Raw genomic sequence first — 12,620 nt, 5'->3', positions numbered from 1 at the left:
CACCAAAATCCCAAGTTTTTTCCTCAGGGAACTGTTCATTTTATTCTCTTAACCGCACTGGAAACTGGCCACAAGTTGAGACAAACAAACAACTCCACCCCAGTACCTCAGTTAGGTACTAAGGATGTTCCTACTCAACCCTCTGTGGCTTGAAGGTGCTGTGAGGAAGACAAAACTCTATGGTCCTCTGCCAACTGGCCCATGGGAGAAAAAAAAATCCTTCCTGATCCCGAGGCCAGGTTCTTATTCTTAGCTCAGGTGGGTACTGTGGGTTGCTGGAGCAGAGCTGAAAGAAGCTCCACATGATGCCTGCACTGGGCTAAATCCTGGGAGTTGAGGCATGCCAGCCAGTTAGCATCTCTCCTCCCCAGCTGGGCAATGGGTGTCAGACTCCCAGGGGGAGGAGTTACCTATTGTCCCTTGGCAAGTGTCTCCTTCCCTTGTTAGGGGTCCCTGTCCCCCTTTCATTGCTGGCCCCCATTTAATTCCCCCACCCATTGATTTAGGAGGATTGCATTTCTGCTTCTGAGATGGGATGAGGGCACATTTGGGCTAAGAACACATTGTTAATTCTTTAGTATCTCAATTATTACATATACAATACATTAAGTAGTGAAAGGGTCCAATTCCACAAACTACAGAGTACACTCAGTTCTCATGTCAGTCTCTCACACAGCACATTGGAAGATTATGGGCCCAAATCAGTAATTTTTCAGCTGCACTATTAGGGATATTAAGGATACTTGGTAAATTTGCAGTAGGGTCCTTCAAATAAGCATATGCCATTTTTAAGTGATATCTGATGTAAAGGAAGTCCACCTTTCCTTTATTTTCCTTAAGAAAATTTATTAGCCACCCATTTGTAAGACTTATAAAACATATCATGGACCATGTTCAGACGCTAAAAAAGAAAAAGCATTTGGCATAAAGATGCAGTTCCAAACTTACTAGTAGAAAGGGGCAGTTGACATCTGTAAGGCTACCACTAAATGAATTTTCAAGCAACTATGCAACCCTGATGGGTATATAAAAATACAGTCTTCTGTGTTACCTAAGATGGGCAGTACCCATACTGTCAATTTCCTGAACAATTTTCCCCAGCAACCCCTAGACTCAGAATTGTGCTAGGGAGATCTCCTAACTCCAGGGCACTAGGATCCCAGGGGTATTTCCTCTCCCTCCAACCACGTGGCCTTGGGGGAGAACTAAGGAGCCAGCCAGAGACTCTAGCCTGTAGGAACAGAAGCAGCCAAAGCCAGAGACCTTTTGCACCTATACACATTCCAGTCAAAACTGTAGAATGGTGTCGGACTTTCTCAGCCCTGCACTGATTGCTCCAACCCTCCCACTCTTCCTCAGTCTCTTCACCTCAGCTTTACTTTGCACCTGTCACTTTTACGCTCTTCTCCCCTGCCCTCCCACCCTCTTTGCTTACCCGTTATTCCAATTTAGCTGATCCCCTCCTAATTAACCCCTGTCCTGCAAAAATTGCTGATATTTGCCACCATGACATTGTTCGCTCTGCTTGTGTATTGCACCCTTTTCCCCACCTCTGTCTGCCTGATCTATGTAGATTATACACTCTTTGGGGCAGTAACTGTCAGCTAATCTTACTTGGCCTTAGGCACTACTGTAATAAATGTGATATACTGTATTTCCTGTGTTTCTGCCAGGGCAAATTCTCATACATTTGCACCAAAGGCCTGCCCATGTTTAAGTTAAAAAGAGAGTTGTGCTTTTGACTTCTTATGGCATCTGCCCTCAAAACCAAAAGTGTGGTTAAAATTAAATATTATTTCTATAATACTAGAAGGTGCAGTAGTACAGACTGACTGAATTATGACCTGTTAGCACCACAATAAGCAGATACTCAGACATAACATAGGTAGGACACAGACATCTATGGATCCTGTTACCTGGATCATTTGAGAGAGATGTCTAAATTTATACTCAAAGTGAAGATATTAACAAATAGATTTGACTAAGTGTACCACTAAGCGTGTTTGGCCAAAACCCAGATACTTTTACCCTGGTATAGTGCCCAGGCAGATGAATGATCATTGTTTGACGGTATTAGCTTTCCAGTAGTTGCTGCTATTACAATAGCCACACAACAAATACTTGACTTGTCTACATGGGCAGTTAATGTGCTGTAGATTAACACTGTGCTTGCTGTGCACTACCTCCCTGTGCAAACACGCCATTAGCTGAAGTCTTCAAAATTATATCACTTAGGAAATCCACACACTCCATAATTTGCACCCAAAAGAAAAGGGTCATCTCCATTTTTTCCAGTAAATATTCAACAGCAATGAAATCTCATTAGGACTAATATTTTTTTTCAACATATACTCCAGATTTATAACCAGTAAACCATGAAACAGCATGATAAACATTAAAATACATTTATGTTTTGTCATGTATAGTCACACTTTTTAAAAGCTACTAATTTACAAAATTTAATGCATCCAATATTTCTATTGGCTATTTTAGAAATTAGCTATGCTTCCATTCCAGAATATACTGTTATTCATACATGTAATTAAAATTTGTTTTAAAAACAATATGTTTATATCTGTAAACATTGAGCAACAGCTGCAAATGGGTTCAGATCTACGGTTTAGCCCTGTTAGCCTAGAGAGTCGTGCCGATACTGCTACAGTACATATGCTGCAAAAGGTGTAGACTCTAAAATTCGGGTTGCCAGATATCCAGATTTTGACCGGAACGCCCAGGTGAAAAGGGACCCTGATGCCTCCGGACAGCATCGCTGACCAGGCCATTAGAAGTCTGGTTAGTGGTCTAGCAGGGCTAAGGCAGGCTACCTGCCCTGGCTCTGTGCAGCTCCCAGAAGTGGCCAGCATGTCCCTGTGGCCCCTAAGTGCAGGGGCAGTGAGGGAGGCTCTGTGCGCTGCCCCTGCCCCAAGCGCTGGCTCCACAGCTCCCACTGGCCAGAAACCACAGCCAACGGGAACCACGGGGGGGGGGGAGTGAGTGCCTGTGGCCCAGAGCCACCTGGCGCCCCTGTGCCTAGAAGCTGGACATGCCGGCCACTTCCTGGAGCCACAGGGAGCCTGCTTTAACCCCACGGCACCGCTGACTGGGAACCCCCTGAGATAAGCACCACCCATCTGGAACCCAAACCCTCTCCCAGGCCCCAACCCTCTGCCCCAGGTTGGAACCCCCTCCTGCACCCTAACTCCCTCCCAGAGCCCTCACTCCAACCCCCTGCCCCAGCCCTGAGCACGCTCCCAGAGCCTGCACCCCTCGCCCCCTCCCACGCCCCAGCCCTGAGCCCCCTTCTGCACCGAAACTCCCCCCCAGAGCCTGCACTTTGCATCCCCTCCAGCACTCCAACCCTGTGCCCCAGCCCTGAGCTTGCTCCCACACTCCAAACCCCTCGGCTCCACCTCAGAGCCCCCTCCTGCATCCCAAACCCCTCATCCAAAGCCCCACCCCAGAGCCCGCACCCCCAGCCAGAGCCCTCACCTCTCCCACACCCCAACCCCCTACCCCAGGCTGGATCCCTCTCCCACACCCTGAACCCCTTATTTCTGGCCCCATCCTGGAGCCACACTCCCAGCTGGAGAACTCCTGCATCCCAACACCCTGTCCTAGCCCAGTGAGTGAGGGTGAGGGGAGTGCAAGCAACAGAGGGGAAGGAGGGATGGAGTGAGTGAGGGAGGGGCTTTGGAGAGGGGGTAGGGCAGGGGTGGGGCCTTGGGGAAGGGTAGGGCAAGGGTATTCAATTTTGTGCAATTATAAAGTTGGCAGCCCTATCTAAAATACAGCTTTAAGCAGAGTTTATAACCAGTAGTTGACCTTGGTTCCAAATGTGCTTTTAACCAAACACACACAATACTCCAACCCATTGCAGTTACCATGATCCGCCCTTCCTAGAGACCTTGGCTGGCACATAAGTGTCTTCCTGTAACTTGTTCAGCACATGGAACATGTATATGGGACCTTCTAACCATGCCTGCAAAACCTGCTTTGACCAAGCCTCCTTTCTCCCAGCTGTGTGTGACAACACACCCCTAAAGTGCTGGTGCAACTCATTACACGTCTTCATGCACTCTCTCTTTCTGTAGAGATCTCTCTCTTTCTGTAGAGACGATGGCCCAGATTTTCCCAGAATGCATGGATACAAACATGGTTAGGTGATATGTTAGCTATGACACTCACAGTTGACACTTGGCTGTGATGTGGAATAAGTTTCTATGTGGCCACAACTCACCCTTGTTTATAGCAACCTGGCCAGATGAACGTGTCATGAACATGTTGCAAAAATATCATAATTAAACTTCAGAGTAGCAGCCGTGTTAGTCTCTAAGGTGCCACAAATACTCCTTTTCTTTTTGTGGATACAGACTAACAAATTTATTTGAGCATAAGCTTTCGTGAGCTACAGCTCACTTCATAGGATGCTTATGCTCAAATAAATTGGTTAGTCTCTAAGGTGCCACAAGTACTCCTTTTCTTTTTATAATTAAACTTGTAATTATAATTAAATGAGGCAAACATACAGTGAAAAGGACTGTAAACACAAGTACATAAAAACTAGCTTTTAATGACATGTCACTTTCAGCCCAGTTCCCTTCTTGTCTCAGATTTTATACCCTAAACAACTAGGCCTGAAGATCCTCTTAGTATGTGAGGAGGTTTCAAGTACTACTAAGGGTATAATTAGTCAGTGTTTTTGTTGGATAAAGGAAACCCGGTGCTAAGAAGGAGAGATTGGGGGACCAAAAATATTATATATAAATAACTGAGGGGAAAAGGGAAAAAGAAAGGAGAGAGTGCCAATTAAAACGAGTGAAAATTAAGATAATAAACTAATAAGGAAATCAGGAAGTGGGAACATGTGTTAATCATTAAACACACATTTCCTAATGTAATTATATATTTTAAACACTATTTGCAATTAAATTAAGACCTAATGATCTGTACATATTATAATATTGGCTTAGTAATGTAATTTCACATTTTTATGATTAGCAGCACAAAACACATATATAAACACAGTGTAGATTTTCCAGTGTACATGACTGCTTCAGAGCTGCAGTATTATGTAGAAACAGAAGAGGAGGAAATATGGACATTTGAAGTCCTTTAGTGCTTAATGAGTTATTACCATACATTTTGAAGGAGAAGTCCTCCAAAAACAATAAAGTACGCTTTACTAAATAAATTTAAAAAAAAATGACTTATCTACAGTAGTGTCTCTAAATATGGTCATGTCACTGCTATAAAGATAGGTTTCAGAGTAACAGCCGTGTTAGTCTGTATTCGCAAAAAGAAAAGGAGTACTTGTGGCACCTTGGAGACTAACCAATTTATTTGAGCATAAGCTTTCATGAGCTACAGCTTTCCACAGTATGCATCCGATGAAGTGAGCTGTAGCTCACGAAAGCTTATGCTCAAATAAATTGGTTAGTCTCCAAGGTGCCACAAGTACTCCTTTTCTTTTTGCTATAAAGATGTAGTGTTTGGGCCAAAAAGACCAGATAACCTTAAGACTCTTTGGCACTCCAGAACCAAAGGTTCAGAAAAGGGCAACTAAAATGATTAGGGATTTGGAACTGGTCCCATATGAGGAGAGATTAAAGAGGCTAGGACTTTTCAGCTTGGAAAAGAGGAAACTAAGGAGGGATATGATAGACTTATATAAAATCATGAGTGGTGTGGAGAAAGTGAATAAGGAAAAGTTATTTACTTGTTACCATAATATAAGAAGTAGGGGCCACCAAATGAAATTAATGGGTAGCAAGTTCTTCACTCAGCGTACAGTCAATCTGTGGAACTCCTTGCCTGAGGAGGTTGAGAAGGCTAGGACTATAACAGGGTTTAAAAGAGAACTGGATAAATTCATGGAGGTTAAGTCCATTAATGGCTATTAGCCAGGATGGGTAAGGAATGGTGTCCCTAGCCTCTGTTTGTCAGAGGGTGGAGATGGATGGCAGGAGAGAGATCACTAGATCATTACCTGTTATGTTCACTCCCTCTGGGGCACCTGGCATTGGCCACTGTCAGAAGACAGGATACTGGGCTGGACAGACCTTTGGTCTGACCCAGCATGGCCATTCTTATGTTCTTATTTTATTATGTTCTTTTGCTTGAAATTCTATCTTCACAACTGTCTTGCTGTCTATTTCTAAGGTTCTACCTCTTTCTTTTTCCAAATTTCAGGACATTTTCCTTTTTGTTTTCATGTCTAAGAGCTCTTGTTGTTTTGCCCTATGTTTCAGTATCCAGTCTGATACTTTCCTCTTAAAAAGAGAATTCTCTGTGTTCTGCATTTTCCCTCTAGCACCTGAAAACCTTTTCCTTTCAAATCCTATACCCTTAAAATGCTAAAAATAGCTACTTTTACCTACTGTTTCCTAATTCCTCTGTTCAGAAGCCACTGCTCTGTTATCTGCTATGATGTACTTAACTGACTGAAGGTTTATTAGTTGTTGTTTATAAGGTTCTCTTATAGGGAGAAACTATGAATGACCTTCAAAATATTTTTTAAAAAAATCTAATTGTAAAGTTACATGATATATAGCTCAAAAACCAAAGGGCAGAGGGGTATTCAGAAAGACAACAACAACAAAAACATAATGCTAAACATACTTTTAAAATAAAATTAGGTCTCAAAGTCAGACTTATTCCTGTGTCAGACTGAAACCTTCAAAATTGACTCAGTTGCTGCATTTATTCTTTGGGTGACTGATGCAATCTGAAGATTGAAGTCTGTCTTTAATGAGTGCTAAGAATGATAGAATTATACATGCTGATTCTGATCTCTCATACACTGATTGAGTTAGACTGATATATAATTTACTTTCGAGGCAACCAAGACATAAAATGGTTATAGTATAAAAACATCTAAAGAAATTGTTATGTTTAATCATGATTTTTCTTAATTCAGTTTTAATATGAACCATGAGGTATATTAAGTACAAACACGGAACCAAATACTTTGTTAGAGATTAATGTTTGTGTAATCTTGAGAACCTGCATGACTACATATACATAATATTTTAATTGGGGAACTAATTAATTGTGTGGCATACTATACCACTTTGATGCAGACTTTTTAATTAAAAAGGGCTCAAGTATTTAAGTATTTGTGGAACTGGAATGATTCCACAAAATGAAGTGAGAAAGAGGTTTAAAGGGAACAACAAAGAATCATCTCTGTCAGGACAGAAGGTGATAAGAGGATTTAATAAATAAATAGGAATTTAAGACTTATTATTCTACCTCCATGTGCATCAGCTGAAGCAGCAACCAAGACCAGCCCACATGTAAATGAGCTAACTGAGGATATAACAGGTACTCAGACCTGAATCAAAACAATCCCCAGAGACGTGTTTAGATTTCAAGGAATTCAATGGCTTTTTTTACACTAGGAAAATTCACCAGCATTTTTTAAGCCACTGAGTCAAGCAGAGTTATAGGGTTGTAAAAACTCCTGGGCTCCAGCTACACTACAGCTGTCATTATTGCTACTTCTGATGGAGCTGCAATGATGCAGAAAAATGCTGGTATAGGCACATCTGGTGTGTGAAAGCCTCCTGAAATTCATGAAGCTTGAGCCAGGGAGAAAGAAGCTTACTGTCCTTCTGACAGAGTCACAGACTATTATACAGCAGCTCCTCAGCAACTAAAAAAGCACAAGACACAAGAAATGAAGCTAATTTCTGAAGAATCTTTCAGTCAGTATCTCACTAGCAGTAAACTTCAGTTGGCAAGACTGAAGAGCTGCATAAGCATTGCCCAGGGTTTGGAGGACTTTATTGCAAAAATGTAGTTTAACTGAGGCTACTGAAATGTTATTGAGAGCCCACTTTTATTAATAATTTCTTGAGCTAAATTCTGGATGGATGCTGGTTTTGCTCAGCTGCTTATTTCAGACTGCTCTTTCAGTGAGCAGGTGGGTTTAAAGAAACATGGAAATCTAAAACAAATACTTGTTGAGCTGCTTCTTGAAATAAATGAATTAAAGCAATCCTCCAATTACTGAATTTCCCCAAGAAGAAGTTGGTAATAATACAAGCGTAAAATCACTTACTTTTAGAACCAAAACCACCTTTGGACAAGATTCACCTAACTTCTGTTTCAGCTTGCTCCGAGAACAGTGCCCACTATAGGAAATCAGTCTTGTTCTTCTAGGAGATGTAATCTCCACGTGAGATGCATTAGAAAGCAGGTTGCAAGTGAATGAACACCTTTTTCACTGATTGCCCTTCTGATTACTATCTTCTTTGTGGAATACATTCTACATCATTCATAATTGAGTGCTTTTGCCTGTGAGAGTCATGAAGTCCCATAAAGTATTTAAAAAAACCTTTGCGACAGATAGTGGAATTATACCCCGATGTTAAATCATGAAAAACCATTAATTTACCTCACAAGGCGTTTGTTTTTCCAGACTATAATTTACTACTTTGGGGACAAAGTGACTTGGCACTCAACATTCTATTTTTTATATATACACATATATACACACACACACACACACACACACCCCCTTTCACACCCACACCAGCTCCATTTACAACACCTTATTGGGTTAGCTTAGCTGCTGTAAATTCTGCAGAAGCATGGAATCAACCCAAAGGAACTTGGGTAAGTGGCACTTTGTATTAATATTATAATGGCATGGCTTTAAGTCTTCCCCCACCAAGTAAAAGCCTGCCACATACAAGGCCCTGTCTGAGCTCATTAGACTTAAACTCAGAGGAAGAGGAGAGAATGGATGACCACAGCGTGCTCAGAATCAGACAGCTTTCTTCCTCAACGTCACATGACCCCCTAGAGCAGAACGATGCTGCAAATATGAAATGACAATTATGTACCAATTTGCATAGCCACCTAACCATAATATACACACGGCCCTGGCCAGATACTAGGTAACTAGAATTTAAATCAACCAAGTGTTGCTAACATTACTCAAACCTCAACACATGCTTCAGTCAGAAAATTCAAATCAATCAGCTACATTGTCATTTCCTGTAAGCAGGCTGAGTTCACACCTATCTCTGAACAAAGCCATACACATTCTAGATAGTTCAAACATTCCCCTTTCCTGGAGTTTTTCTCAGCGGCTAATTCATATAACTATGTAAGAACATAAACCCCTGAGGAGATGCTTTCCCCTCCAAAATTGACTTCCTAGAATTTGCCTGTAGGACTTTCTCTATCCCAGCTCCCTTCGCTTCTCAAAGACACACATCATCCCCTCCTATATTCCTTATTGAAGGGAACAAGATGTTCCTATGACTCCGCTGTAATTATCCTGCGTCTTCCTACAAAGTTCATATGCCTGACATCACAATGACTTTATGGAGGAGCCTTGAGTCATTACATTCGGGGTCTGTTAGAATCTGCCATGCTATTACGCTGCCTCTCATGGAAATCAGTTGCACTGCAAAAAGAAAAGGAGTACTTGTGGCACCTTAGAGACTAACCAATTTATTAGAGCATAAGCTTTCGTGAGCTACAGCTCACTTCATCAGATGCATATCGTGGAAACTGCAGCAGACTTTATATATACACAGAGAATATGAAACAATACCTCCTCCCACCCCACTGTCCTGCTGGTAATAGCTTATCTAAAGTGATCATCAGGTGGGCCATTTCCAGCACAAATCCAGGTTTTCTCACCCTCCACCCCCCCACACAAATTCACTCTCCTGCTGGTGATAGCCCATCCAAAGTGACAACTCTTTCCACAACTCTTGCACTGCAGTTAGCTGATGGCAGAATATGGTTCCATATATTTCTGTATTAACTTGAAAAAGATTCAAGCTAGGTAGATTATTTCAAGGGTCATAAAAGCTTCAGTTTGGAATTTTCTAGAAGTGGCTGATGAATAATTCAGACAATTCTAGTGATACAGAATACATCACTCAAGTCTATTAATTCACTTAACATAAGGAGAAGCATAACATGACTAAAGACAAGTGACATAGCACTATTCTGTACTGATCCTCTGGTTATCTGTAATTTTTTAATGATCGTTAATCACTAATTAATGACTTAGTTAATCGCTTGCATAACTTAGGGCTACAACAGCATGTACTAAAACATTATCTTTTTTTAATTACATTAAGTAATGAAGAAGTAGGGTTTTTTAAATCTCTGCGTTTCCCCATGGTAATCTTGTGAATATTCCAAGAGAAATATTTGTTTTCTGTATTAACATATACTTTAAAGGCCCAAGAACATAAAACGGGCCATAACATGATTACTATGTTGGCATCTCTTGGTGTGCACATAATGATGGGGGGGAGGGGGAAGGGATTTTAATGGCAGGAGAAGAAAGTAAGTACCGGTGGGAAGAGGGGGAGGAGAGAGAGAGAGAATGAATGAATGTCACTCAGGAGTGTTCTCAGCATGAAAGCGCTCAGAGCAATAGTTCAATGTATTGGCTATAACCATCTTTCAGTTCCTGGAAAGTTAACCCTTTTCTTTCTGATTTGGATAGTAGTAGGCTTAAACAAAGCTTCAGCACTTCCAAGCTGGACATTTATTTGTGCTTAACTAATCCCCACCTTCAAATTCATCCAGATACGACATATATTGCAGAACATAGATGCCCTTTTGCTCCTTTGTAAAGCACAAGGACAACGGAATCTACAGCTTCAGCCCTTCACAATGGGTACTATTTGCCAGTATATCAACAGATTCAATTCCAGATATGAATGTAACTGTACAAACTCTTTAATACTGCAGACCAGATGGTGCTTGAGCAACTTTATGTTCCACCAAGGCAACTGAAATCAGCCTGAGTATCTTTGTTCTCCAGCCTGAGATTTCACCAGAATAGGGCTGGGAGCAGGGCATTCTCAGTTTAGTGACCACCCTTCTCTGGAACTGTCTCCCACAGAATGTCCCTTGGAACCTTTCAGTGGCTCTCCACAGAGCTTAGTTCAAGTGCATCAATGACTGTTTTTGCCTCCCCTTTTTTGCCAGCTCTTCATTGGGATGCTTTTACTATGGTGGCTGGCTGTTTCTGGGCCAGTTTTGGTATTCATTTTGTTTTGAGTTCTTCTGTAAAACATCATATATATTCAATGGAAGATGAGCACTTAATACATTTTTAAAGCTCTATTTTTATCCCCTCAAAAATTCAGATTTGAAAAGAATGCAAAAGAGGAGGAAAACATGAAATGGTGAAAATAAAAAATAATGCAATGTGCCAGATATATAGAGTGCTGAAGGAAGTTAACGTGAACAGCAAGGCAAAACACACAGTGTGGTTCTAAGGGGTCACAGGACTTGGCAGCATAGCTACAGCTGTCCGTAACATTTTCTTTAATCTGCCCCTGGAAAGAAGGTTGTGCCCCACACTGTTGGATGATTCTTGCCACAGTGATCCATGCCTTTTCTAGGCTCCATTATGGCAACTTGCATACTTTGGGATGCTGTGCCAACCCCTTAAGAAAAGCCCCAACTGATCTAAAGTGTATTAACTTTCCTCCTGAACAACACTGCTCATCCCAATGCTACACACAACACAATCTTTTATGAGCAGCCAGTATAGTAATTCCAAGCATGCGTCCTCTCTAGTAAGGTCTTTTATGGAAACTTATAGTGTTCTAAACGCAATCATTATGAGTTATGTATACAGCCTGTGGCTGTCAATTTGAGTATATAGAAAACAGTGCTCATAATCTGTGCTGCATCTTCAACTCCACCTCACAGTAGGGTGTGAGAAGTCAGTCAGGCAGGGGCATCTCCAAAACCAGTTGTTTACATAAAACTGGCTTCCATTGTCCACAGCCCAGGAAAGGACATTGTTGGACCATTAGAGTTAATGGAAAAACATTGACAACTCAAAATAGAGAAGAACATCTCGGTTCCCAAACTTCAAATCAGGAGTCATGGTGGAGACAGAGAGAGACAGAAAGAGAGAGAAGGCTTTTAAAAGCAAGTTTGGGACTGAGATTTTTTTAATCCAGAACACGGGGGACAGTCTCAAGACAGGAGGTTGTCCATGAACACTGGCTCCCTCGCATATTTAGGGGGTATGGTGGGGCACGGTTTTAAGGCAACAGGCAATTCATTAGGAAAGGAATGTTATATAATATGAAAGTGTAAAGCTGGAGGTTGTGTCTTCATTTTGATTTTCTGCTTTTTTTCTGCTTTCCCTTATTATTTAATCTTTGAATTGGTGGTTTTTCTATTAAATAAACTTCGTTTATTTTTATTCCAAGCAGGTCTCTGGCGTGCAAACTGTGTGGAGTGCATATGCCGAAGGGAGCTGATAACTGGGGGTCTGATTTCATGCCTTTGGGGGTGACAAACTAGAGGGGAATGGTCTGAGTGTCTGGTATTTAAGAACTCACTGATAATGAATTTGGGGAGACTCAGGACTGGATGGCCTATTGGTATCCCCTGCAAAGTGTAACTGGGCTGGTGAAAGCCAGAGTCACACCTTATGCTTGTGGGCTGGCTACTAGTGTCAGGGATCTGAACCACAGCTACACAGCATTAAGGCCCCCAAAGTTACAGGGTAGGTGGTGAAAGAACCCCTTACCAGCATGGGTGGTCCCCAAAATGTCCCTCCATGACACTGGACCAACAAAAAGTGTGACTCTCACTAAGGGACTATGACCTCCCTA

General features: G+C 41.7%; 1 protein-coding gene across 1 annotated transcript in view; it reads right to left on the bottom strand.

The window, feature by feature from the left end:
* Positions 1–12,620, bottom strand: part of TRPM3 (transient receptor potential cation channel subfamily M member 3) — a 638,519-nt gene that overhangs the window by 272,035 nt on the left and 353,864 nt on the right. The gene's annotated exons all lie outside the window — the stretch shown is intronic.

This window comes from Lepidochelys kempii, chromosome 5, assembly GCF_965140285.1.
Source record: "Lepidochelys kempii isolate rLepKem1 chromosome 5, rLepKem1.hap1, whole genome shotgun sequence".
Lineage (NCBI taxonomy): Eukaryota > Metazoa > Chordata > Testudines > Cheloniidae > Lepidochelys > Lepidochelys kempii.
The sequence above is the reverse complement of the archived record's forward strand: the minus strand, read 5'-3'. Positions and strand labels throughout refer to the sequence as shown.